Genomic DNA, 12,666 nt, shown 5'->3' with positions numbered 1-12,666 from the left:
TTAAACACTTGGATTTGCCATCACTTTAAATAATGTATCTAATAATGTGTGTGGCTTCCTAAAAAACTAGATACAGGAAGCTTTATGAAAATAGTATAATATTGATAATCAAGTGGTTTTAGCTGTGAGGCACAAGTGATTAAGAACCTTGTATGTTTCTATGTAAGACACAACTATTACTTCAACTGAGCTTGAGATTAGTGCAGCGTTTTCAGCTGAGCAGAATCTATTCTTGGAGATGTTAGTGTTGTTGGATGCCCATTTATCACTTGTGCAATAATGTTTGCTTTGTGATGTTGCTGATGGGATTGTTTTTTTGTTTGTTTTGAAAAACAATACACAAGGAACATGTTGAGTTTCATATGAAATAAAGACTAAAAAGTGTAGAGTTTGATAAATTTGCCAGCCTTTATTTCTTCTACTTAATATATTAAAAAATGATTGAACGATTCTAACTTTAAATATTTGTAGCATGATCATTTAAATTTTTGTACTATATGACATGGAGAATACTTACTAAAGTGAAAATGTAGGTAAAATGACATGCTGTGTGTGCTGTCACATAGAATTTCTGTGTGAGGAGTAAATAATAGATACTAATGCATGAACTAGTGTCCCTTTCAAATGCTAAGATAGAGTAAAATCACTCCTTGTACTGGGGTTATGACATTAAAATGAAATTATGATATTAAAGATAAAAAATACTCCAGGAAACAAAGACTGCTATTTTAGACATAGGGGCCGATTTGTCATAGTGCGAGTGGACATGATTCGCTGTAGCAGGTCATGTCCGCCGCACATCGATAAATGCTGATAGCATATGCTGTTGGCATTTATCATTGCAGAAGCATTTCTCGTGAAATGCGTGTGCAATGCCACCCCCTGCACTTTCGCAGCCAATCGGCCACTAGCAGGTGGTGTCAATCAATCCGATCGGGTGGATTGCTGTCCGCCGCCTCAGAGGTGGCGAACGAGTTAAGGAGACCGCTTAAGACCGCTGGCTTCTTAACTCCCGTTTCCGGCTAGCCTGAAGGCTCGTGCGGAAACACGTGTATACAGGGCATGATAAATCGGCTCCAATGTGTTCTGTGTTCTGTCAGAATAAAAGAATGAAATGCTATCCAGTTTTTCCTCTGATGTTTGTCTGACAGGTATCAGTAACCACTTTTATTTTATATTTTATAGATATTTCCTAAATGCAATAATGAGTTAAAATAATTACTTAGCAAGTGTTGCTTGTGCTCGGAATGGTAGAGAACCGGGGTAAACTATTTTAGTCACTGTATGTGAATTAGATAAGAAAAACTGGTTTATTGTTCATTATTGAAAATTCAACATCATGATGACATTTTTTAGTTCCCTATAAAACCAGGATACGGTGGTAGAGATGTACCATATGACCCAGCTATATGTTATGACCTTTGTCTTGCTTACATTTACATGTTACAGATCTTAGTAACTCATTTTATTTTATTTTGGTTCAGAGTAAAAAAAACAATCATCCTCCTAAAAACAAATGAGGAGACTGATTGTTTCTCTGCCAAACAGAAGAGGAACAGATGCTAGAACTGCAGTGCTACAGTGCTTGACTTTTTGCCCGAAGAATACAAAGCTTTCAGTGCTTAGTTAAAATGCTGCAATTCCAATAGAAAACAATACTAGAATGCTTTAAGTTACAAAATAATAAACCTGTGTTGTGACTGGTTAAATATAATGAAGGTAGGTAAACAAACAGTTCTACAAAACAAATAGGGCTGATAAAAAATAAAATAATAATCTTTTGCTTTAAATTGAATATTATTAGATACCCCTTATATCAAACCCAAATTGTTTCTTTCATGATTCTAACAGAACATGCAATTTTAGACAACTTTCTAATTTACTCCTATTATCAATTTTTCCTTGTTCTTTTGGTATCTTTAGTTGAGAAAGCAGGAATGTAAGCTTAGGAGCCGGCCCATTTTCGGTTCAGAACCCTGGAAAGAGATTGCTGATTGGAGGCTACATTCATCATCTCCTTTTTTAATTCTCTACTTCTTATATATGATACCTTAACTTGTATATATGATTTTTGTAGAGGATGTAGGAATGAATTTGTCAAATATTTGAATAATAAAACTAAGGAACTACATTTTACATTATAATTTTATAGAATGTACTGCATATTAACTACTTAGTTGGGACTCTTACAGTTGAATTGATGACAAGGCAGAATCTCAAAACAAATTAGATCATTAATATTTTTTCTGGTCATTATAAAATTAAAGATGGTCTCTAAACATTGCCATTGTTTGTACACTAGGAATATTACCATTAGTAAATTAATAGCCATCAATATATTAAGAAACTTGAGTTGATGGCTCCTGGCTTGCTTAAAAGGGAAGAAATGTAGTATGTGTGTCTTCCTAGTTCTGTAATATCACTAGATTGCAATGCCAAGCACTTGCTTCTGGGTGCAAATCTTGAACAGTCCAAGGATCTACAACTTACAAAACCATTTATTGGGTCTCCTTTGCACTACTTATCTAAACAGAGGTAATGTAAATGAGTTACTGTACTGATATGAGAAGCTTATTACCAAAAATTGATGCACTTCAAGCATGGTGTTCATATTACAAGTCCAAATCGTGGCTAACTGTAAAAATACCTGACTCTGCCATTGCAATACATGGGTATTCTTGCTATAGAAATGACAGAGCAAAAAGAGGAGGCGGCATTGTAATTTATGTTGACAGTTCCATAAATTTCACCCCCTTGCAAAACCTTAGCTCTCCTGCCATCTTTGATTTCCTTTCTAGCACAATTGAAATCCCGTGCAGTAAATCAATCATTGTTGAAACCATAAATTTTAATATTGATTGGCTGAATTCTAAAAATAATAGTTCTTGCTCGCTGTTTACGACTTTGCAATTAATCTCCTCCCCAACTTGCATAAACATTAAAAGCCATAACCACACCCTGCTCGATTGGATTCTCTCCACTTCTCCAGATCGGATTCAGGAAGCAGATGTTCTCCCTAACAATTTCAGTGACCACTGCTTAGTGTACTGCGTGCACAAAATAAAGGCTACTTAATCCCCTCCCAAGATAAAAATCACCAGGTCTTTCAGAAAATGTAATCTTGATTAATTTCTAAATGACATCAAGAACTTCCCCTGGCACAGATTATACCTAATCCCAGATAAAGACTATGCAGTTGAATTATTTCAGTACAAACTTTTACAAGTTTGGAATTTGCATGCCCCGCTGTGTAAGATGAGAGTTAAAGGAGCACATTTGAACTGGATCACAGCTGACCTCATTCAAGTGTTCCAGTTTCAGGATTCATTGTGGTCAAAGTTCAAGTGTACTGGCTCTATGAATGATCACTGTATATATATAGACAATGGCAAAATATATGCACTAAACAAACAAAATTGGCCAAAGCCCAATATTTCAGTAAAAATCTGAATTATAACATATCTAACCCTAGAAAGTTTTGCAAAATCATAAATAACTTACAAACTCCCCCAATCCACTCCCAACCCTTCACTGTCAAAGTGAACAACCGAATCCTGCAACTTCCCTTAGAAGTGGCAAATGCCTTTAACAATTATTTTGTCGGTTGTTCCACCACCCTGATTGCCAATCTAATAAATGACACACAACCTGAAACTACAAATGTGGATCAGGCCCCACAAAATTTACAAAGTCAGAATATAGAGAAGCTCAATTTTAGACCTGTACCTATCAAACAGGTAGATTACAAGTTGTGCGTTCGTCTTTTAACGCTGAAAAATGGTAATTTCAGCGTTAAAACAGCAACACAGCCATTACAAGTCTTGTCTTTAATTGTTAGTTAGTTTAATTTTAGTTTAATAGTTATATTAGTTTAAAGGGACATAATACTCATATGCTAAATCACTTGAAACTGATGCAGTATAACTGTAAAAAGCTGACAGGAAAATATCACCTGAGCATCTCTATGTAAAAAAGGAAGGTATTTTACCTCACAATTTCTTCAGCTCAGCAGAGTAAGTTCTGTGTAAAAAGTTATACTCAGCTGTTGCTCAGCTGCAGGTAAAAAAAATAAAAAAATTAAGAAATGAACAGCAGCCAATCAGCATCAGCAGTGCTGAGGTCATGAACTCTTACTGTGATCTCATGAGATTTGACTTAACTCTCATGAGATTTCATAGTAAGCTTCCTTTACCTGATTGGTGAAATAATATGAGAGTTCACGAGGCTCATCCTTTCAGCTGTCCCAGGACATACACACTAAAATGCTGCTTAGAAATCCTTTACAATGGGAGGTGGCTACTGAGGAACTTTTGAGGTAAAATATCTTTCTTTTTTACATAGAGATGTTCAGGTGATATTTTCTAGTCAGCTTTTTACAGCTATGCTGCATCACTTTCAAGTGTTTAAACATTTGGGTATTATGGCCCTTTAATTGTTAGTTGAAACTTAGTTTTTTTAATTTGGCAGGTAAGTTTTAATTTAATTTAAGATAGAGAAATTGTAATTTTAATATAAAGATTAGGGGGGCGTTAGGTTTAGGGGTTAATAGTTTTATTTCGTTGTGGGGGGCTTGCGGTTTAGGGGTTAATAGGTTTATTGTAGTGGCGGCGGTGTCGGGGAGCGGCGGAATAGGGGTTAATGAATTTTCATAGTGGCGACGATGTTGGGAGCAGCAGATTAGGGGTTAATAACTTTATGTAGGTGTCGGCGATGTCAGGGGCAGCAGATTAGGGGTGTTTAGACGTGGTTTTTATTTTAGGGTGGTTTAAATGTAACTTTTTTCCCCCATAGACATCAATGGGACTGCGCTACGGAGCTTTTCATTCCGCGATCGCAGGTTTTTTTCTAACACTCTCTCCCCATTGATGTCTATGGGGAAAGCGTGCACAAGCAAGTCAAAACAGGGCTAGTATTTTGGGAGGTATGGAGCTCCACGCAACCATATCGCATGCCCAAGCCAGCTGTTTGAAAACTTGTAATGGCAGCGCTATGGAGGGTGAAATAACGCAACTTTTGTTGCGTTCATTAAATACCCTCTATCGCGCATAACTTGTAATCTTTCTGAGAGTTATTAAGAAACACCTTAATAATCTAAAAATGAAAAACCAGTCTGGACCTGATCAAATTCCAGCAATGCTGTTGAAGCTTAGTGCGTCTGCAATTGCTAAACCTGTCACAACCCTAATTGATGAATTTTTGGTGTCTGAATACATACCCAAACTTTGGAAGACTGCAAGAGTAGTGCCTATCCATAAAAGTGGTGACATTACTTTGGTTTCTAACTATCGCCCAATATCACTGCTCCCAGTATTGTCAAAAATCTTAGAAAAATGCGTCCATACGCAACTATGTGAGTATTACCAACAATTCAATTATCTGACTCCTGATCAATCAGGTTTTTGCCCAAAATCACTCAACTACAACTGTCCTAACTACTACAACTAAAAGTTTGTAATGACATTCAAACTGTCATGGAACAAGGAGACCTAACTGCAGCTATTTTCCTTAATTTTGCAAAAGCCTTTTACACAGTAGACCACAACATTCTATTGCACAAACTAAAAAACTCAGGTATTGGTGATCATCCACTAACCTGGTTTCGATCATATGTATCGGATCAATCACAATATGTCTCCATTTCTGACAGTGACTACCTCCCTCTCCCAGTCACGTGTGGTGTTCCCCAAGGTTCTATTCTCGGCCCCCTACTTTTCACATTATTTATAAATGATCTACCTAATGTCTGCGAATCCTCAACTGTACACATGTACGCAGATGACATGGTAATCGATGCAAACAATTCCAATCTGCTGCAGCTTGAGACTATACTCCAAGACCAGTTCACAGAGGTAGAAAAGTGTATCATAAAAAAAAAACTCTTCCTAAATACTGACAAAACTACCACAGTGATCTTTGGAACTGTTCCTAAATTACACAAATTACAAACTTCCCATCTATGCATTAAAACAAAATCATATAGCACACTGACCACAGTCCACTCTTTCAAATACTTGGGTATTTTGTTAGACCCCAATCTATCTTTTGGTCTCCACATAGAAAAACTTGCATCTAAACTTTATCCAAAACTAGGTGCCCTGTACAGAAACAAATCCTACCTAAGCCCCACAGTAAAGGAAAAGATTGTACAGCAAATGCCGATGCCAATAATTGATTATGGGGATGTAGTATATGCACCTGCACCACAAACCCATCTTAATAAACTTAATACATTGTATAGCTTGTTCTGTCGCTTTGTGCTACAATGTAATTACTTTATTTGAAAAATGAGAATGCAAAGCTTAGGAGTCGGCCCATTCTTGGTTAAGAACCTGGGTTAAACTTGCTGATTGGTGGCTAAATGTAGCCAACCAATAAGCAAGCGCTATCCAGGGTGCTGAACCTAAAATGGGCTGGCTCCTAAGCTTTCAATTCCTACTTTTCAAATAAAGATAGCAAGAGAACTAAGAAAAATTGATAATAGGAGTAAATTAGAAAGTTGCTTAAAATTGCATGTTCTGTCTGAATCATTAAAGAAAAAAAAAATGAGGTTTAGTATCCCTTTAAAGTCAAGATATCCAAAATTCAATTTTGAGAATTTATCTAGTGCCTTGAGGTGTTGAATTTAAAAAGCCAAAACTGACCTCAAAAAGGTATTAAAAAATGGGTAATGATTGGGTAAAACCTTTTGGCGATATAGGAGAAGTATCATTTGCAAGTGTGGGAAAGAGCAGAAAACACAATATTGTGATTGTGAAAAAATAGCCCTTTTGCCCAGAAAAGAATTGAAAAAGCTGCAGGCAATAGATTGTGATTGAGGCCAAAATAAGATAAACAATCACAAGTGGTTTTACAAGAAGCTTTTCAATGGGTGTATCCCTGGTATCGACAAATTTTACTTACAAAAGATGGGTTTAATGTTTGACATATGTAGATGTTTAGCAATGGGGCGTCTAGTTGTTATGTGTTATGCATACATGAAAATTACATTAATGTCCCTGTAAATTAAGCACATGCTTACTGTTTATGTTCACATTAAAGACCTTAAAGGTACATGAGACCCATATTGTTTCTTCCATGGTTCAGCATATCATTTTACACAACTTTCTAATTTACTTCAATTATCATTTTCTCTTGTTAAGTGTATCCAGTCCATGGATCATCCATTACTTATGGAATATATTCTCCTTCCCAACAGGAAGTTGCAAGAGTCCACCCACAGCAAAGCTGCTATATAGCTCCTCCCCTAACTGCCATATTCAGTCATTCTCTTGCAAGCCTCAACATAGATAGGAGGTCGTGAGAGTCTGTGGTGCTTTCTACTTAGTTTATTCTTCAATCAAAAGTTTGTTATTTTTAAATGGCACCGGAGTGTGCTGTTTATCTCAGGCAGTATTTGGAAGAAGAATCTGCCTGCGTTTTTCTATGATCTTAGCAGACGTAACTAAGATCCATTTGCTGTTCTCACACATTCTGAGGAGTGAGGTACTTCAGAGGGGGAATGGCGTGCAGGTTTTCCTGCAGATAAGGTATGTGCAGTAAAATATTTTTCTAGGAATGGAATTGACTAAGAAATTACTGCTGATACCGAAGTAATGTAAGTAAAGCCTTAAATGCAGCGATAGCGACTGGTATCAGGCTTATTAATAGAGATACATACTCTTATAAAAATGTGTTTTAAAACGTTTGCTGGCATGTTTAATCGTTTTTTAACGTACATTGGTGATAACACTGTAATGTTGGTATAGCCTTAAATGCAGTAAAAGCGACTGGTATCAGGCTTATTAATAGAGATACATACTCTTGTAAAAATGTGTTTTAAAACGTTTGCTGGCATGTTTAATCGTTTTTTAACATATGTTTGGTGATAAAACTTATTGGGGCCTAAGTTTTTTCCACATGGCTGGCTTAAATTTTGCATAGAAACAGTTAACTGAAGCTTCCCACTGTTGGCTGTGGCAGTTTGTTGTGTCTGTTTTTAAAAACGTCTATGTCGTTTTTTTTATCTGTTTTTTGCATTAAGGGGTTAATCATCCATTTGCAAGTGGGTGCAATGCTCTGTTACCTTATTACATGTACTGTAAAAATTTCGTTTGTTTTACTGCCTTTTTTTCACTGTTTTTCAAATTTTGACAAAATTTGTTTCTCTTAAAGGCACAGTAACGTTTTATATATTTGCTTGTTAACTTGATTTAAAGTGTTTTCCAAGCTTACTAGTCTCATTATTAGTCTGTTCTAACATGTCTAACATAGAGGAAGCTCTGTGTTCATTATGTTTTAAAGCCATGGTGGAACCCCATCTTAGAATGTGTACCAGATGTACTGATTTCATGTTAAACAATAAAGATCATTTTTTGTCTTTAAAAACATTATCACCAGAGGATTCTGTCGTGGGGGTAGTTATGCCGACTAACTCTCCCCACGTGTCAGACCTTTTGACTCCCGCTTTAGGGACTCACGCTCAAATGGCGCCAAGTACATCAAGGGCACCCATAGCGTTTCTTTTACCAGGGGATTCTGTTGAGGGGAAAGTTATGCCGACTAACTCTCCCCACGTGTCAGACCCTTCGACTCCCGCTTCAGGGACTCACGCTCAAATGGCGCCAAGTACATCAAGGGAGCCCATAGCGTTTATTTTACAAGACATGGCAAAGGTGGTGAATAATATTCTGGCAGCAGTATTAGTCAGACTACCTGAAATTAAAGGAAAGCAGTTAGCTCTGGGGGTAGATACAGAGCATACAGACGCTTTAAGAACCATGTATGATACTACCTCAAAATATGCTTAGTCTGTGGGCGATTTTTTTTGACTCAGGGAAGATAATTTAACCTGATTCTGATATTTCTACATTTAAAATTTATGCTTGAGAACCTCCACTTGTTGCTCAGGGAGGCTTTGGCTGCTCTGAATGAATGTGTACAATCGCAGGGCCAGAGAAATTGTGTAGACTGGATAAATAATATGCAGTGCCGGTGTGTACTGATGTTTTTCCAATACCTAAAGAGGTTTACTAAAATTTTTTTAATAAGGAATGGGATAGACCAGGTGTGCCGTTCTCTTCCCCTCCTATTTTTTAGAAGAATGTTTTCTAATAGTTACCACCACACGGGACTTCTGGCAGACAGTTCCTAAGGTGGAGAGAAGAGTTTCTACTCTAGCTAAGCATACCACTACCTCTGACGAGGACAGTTGTGCTTTTTAGATCCAATGGATAAAAAATGTTTATTCAACAGGGTTTTATCCTGCAGCCCCTTGCATAAATTGCTTCTGTCACTGCTGCTGCGGCGTTCTGGGTTGAGTCTCTTGATGAGGCTTTACAGTTAAGCGACTCCATTGGATGAATATATTTGACAAGCTTATGCTGTCGTGGGGGTAGTTATGCCGACTAACTCTCCCCACGTGTCAGACCTTTTGACTCCCGCTTTAGGGACTCACGCTCAAATGGCGCCAAGTACATCAAGGGCACCCATAGCGTTTCTTTTACCAGGGGATTCTGTTGAGGGGAAAGTTATGCCGACTAACTCTCCCCACGTGTCAGACCCTTCGACTCCCGCTTCAGGGACTCACGCTCAAATGGCGCCAAGTACATCAAGGGAGCCCATAGCGTTTATTTTACAAGACATGGCAAAGGTGGTGAATAATATTCTGGCAGCAGTATTAGTCAGACTACCTGAAATTAAAGGAAAGCAGTTAGCTCTGGGGGTAGATACAGAGCATACAGACGCTTTAAGAACCATGTATGATACTACCTCAAAATATGCTTAGTCTGTGGGCGATTTTTTTTGACTCAGGGAAGATAATTTAACCTGATTCTGATATTTCTACATTTAAAATTTATGCTTGAGAACCTCCACTTGTTGCTCAGGGAGGCTTTGGCTGCTCTGAATGAATGTGTACAATCGCAGGGCCAGAGAAATTGTGTAGACTGGATAAATAATATGCAGTGCCGGTGTGTACTGATGTTTTTCCAATACCTAAAGAGGTTTACTAAAATTTTTTTAATAAGGAATGGGATAGACCAGGTGTGCCGTTCTCTTCCCCTCCTATTTTTTAGAAGAATGTTTTCTAATAGTTACCACCACACGGGACTTCTGGCAGACAGTTCCTAAGGTGGAGAGAAGAGTTTCTACTCTAGCTAAGCATACCACTACCTCTGACGAGGACAGTTGTGCTTTTTAGATCCAATGGATAAAAAATGTTTATTCAACAGGGTTTTATCCTGCAGCCCCTTGCATAAATTGCTTCTGTCACTGCTGCTGCGGCGTTCTGGGTTGAGTCTCTTGATGAGGCTTTACAGTTAAGCGACTCCATTGGATGAATATATTTGACAAGCTTATGCTAGCCAATTCCTTTGTTTTCTGATGCCTTGTTCATTTGACTAGACTAACGGCTAAGAATTCTGTTTTTTACTATACTGGCGCGCAGAGCGCTATGGCTTATATCATGGTCAGCTGTCGTGACTTTAATAAATAAGCTACTTAACTTCCCTTCAAGGGGCAGACCCTATTCGGGCCTGGTTTGAAGGAGATTATTGCTTATATCACTGGAGGAAAAGGTCATGCCCTTCCTCAGGATAGGTCCAAATCAAGGGCCAAAAAAAAAAGGTCTAATTTTCGTGCCTTTTAAAAACTTCAGGGCAGGTGTGGCATCCTCTTCCTCTAAGGCAAAACAAGAGGGAATTTTTGCTCAGTCCAAGGCGGTCTGGAGACAATCGGACCTGGAACAAAGATAAGCAGGCCAAGGAGCATGAAGGAACGGACCCCTATCCGGTAACGGATCCTATAGGGGGCAGACTTTCATTCTTCGCCCAGGCGTGGGCAAGAGATGCCCAGGATCCCTAGGCATTGGAATTTATATCCCAGAGATATCTTCTGGATTTCAAAGATTCCCCCCCAAAAAAAGGGGAGATTTCGCCTTTTACAATTATCTGCAAACCAGATAAAGAAGGAGGCATTCTTACATTGTGTACAAGATCCATCCAGTTCCAAGAGAGGAACAGGGACAGAGTTTTTACTCAAATCTGTTTGTGGTTCCCAAGGAGAGGGAACCTTCAGACCTATTTTGGATCTAAAGATCTTAAACAAATTCCTCAGAATTCCGTCATTTAAGATGGAAACTATTCGTACCATCTTAACTATGATCCAGGAGAGTCAATAGAGGACTACAATGGATTTGAAGGATGCTTATCCTCACATTGTGATGCATAAAGATCACCATCGTTTTTCAGGTTTGCCTTTCTAGACAGGCATTACCAGTTTGTAGCTCTTTCCTTTGGGATATCTACAGCCCCAAGAATCTTTATGGAGGTTCTGGGGTCGCTTTGGCGGTCCTTAGACCACGGGGCATAGAAGTGGCCCCTTATTTAGACGACATCCTGATACAGGCGTCAAACATCCAAATTGCCCAGTCTCATACGGATGTAGTACTGGCATTTCTGAGATCACATGGGTGGAAAGTGAACAAGGAAAGAGTTCTCTATCCCCAATCTCAAGGGTTTCCCTCCTAGGGACTCTGATAGATTCTGTAGAAATGAAAATTTACCTGACGGAGTCCAGGTTGTCAAAGTTTCTAAATTTCTGCCGTGTTTTTTCATCCCATCCGCGCCCTTCGGTGGCTCAGTACATGAATGAAATCGGCTTAATGGTAGCGGCAAGGGACATAGTACCGTTTGCACGTCTACATTTCAGACCGCTGCAACTATGCATGCTCAGTCAGAGGAACGGGGATTACACAGATTTGTCCCCCTGTTAAACCTGGACCAAGAGACCAGAGATTCTCTTCTCTGGTGACTATGTCGGGTCCATCTGTCCAAGGGTATGACCTTCCGCAGGTCAGATGGGACAATTGTTACAATAGATGCCAGCCTTTTAGGTTGGGATGCAGTCTGGAACTCCCTGAAGGCTCAGGGATAGTGGACTTAGGAGGAAACCCTCCTTCTAATAAATATTCTGGAACTGGGAGTGATATTCCATGCTCTTCAGACTTGGCCTCAGTTAGCAACTCTGAGGTACATCATACTCAGTCGGACAATATACACGACTGTGGCTTACATCAGCCATCAAGGGGGAACAGAAGTTCCCTAGCGATGTTAGAAGTCTTACAATAATTCACTGGACAGAGACTCACTCTTGTCTATCAGCTATCCATATCCCAGGTGTTGAGAACTGGGAGGTGGATTTTCTAAGTCATCAGACTTTTCTTCCTGGGGAGTGGGATTTCCTCCGGAGGTCAAGACCAAGCAGGAGAGGGCTTTGGTGTTTTTGACAGCGCCTGCGTAGCCACGCAGGACCTGGTATGCAGATCTGGTGGACATGTCATCCTTTCCATCACGGTCTCTGCTTCTGAGACAGGTCCCTCTACCTCAGGGTCCTTTCAACCATCTAAATAGAATCAATCTGAGATGGACTGCCTGGAGACTGAACGCTTGATGTTATCAAAGCATGGCTTCTCCGAGTCAGTCATTGATACCTTAATACAGACATGAAAGCCTGTCTCTAGGAAAATTGAACATAGATATGGTGTAAATATCTGATTGTTATGAATCCAAGGGTTACTCATGGAGTAAAGTCTGGATTCCCAGGATATTATCTTTTCTCCAAGATGTTTTTGAGAAAAGGGTTGTCAGCTAATTCCTTAAAAGGGGACAGATTTTTACTCTGTCTATTTTT

At 38.9% G+C, this 12,666-nt stretch overlaps 1 protein-coding gene across 1 annotated transcript in view; it reads left to right on the top strand.

Moving 5' to 3' along the window:
* NAV3 (neuron navigator 3) overlaps positions 1-12,666 on the top strand; it is a 756,623-nt gene that overhangs the window by 409,946 nt on the left and 334,011 nt on the right.

Source organism: Bombina bombina, chromosome 6 (assembly GCF_027579735.1).
Source record: "Bombina bombina isolate aBomBom1 chromosome 6, aBomBom1.pri, whole genome shotgun sequence".
NCBI classification, from domain to species: domain Eukaryota; kingdom Metazoa; phylum Chordata; class Amphibia; order Anura; family Bombinatoridae; genus Bombina; species Bombina bombina.
The sequence above is the reverse complement of the archived record's forward strand: the minus strand, read 5'-3'. Positions and strand labels throughout refer to the sequence as shown.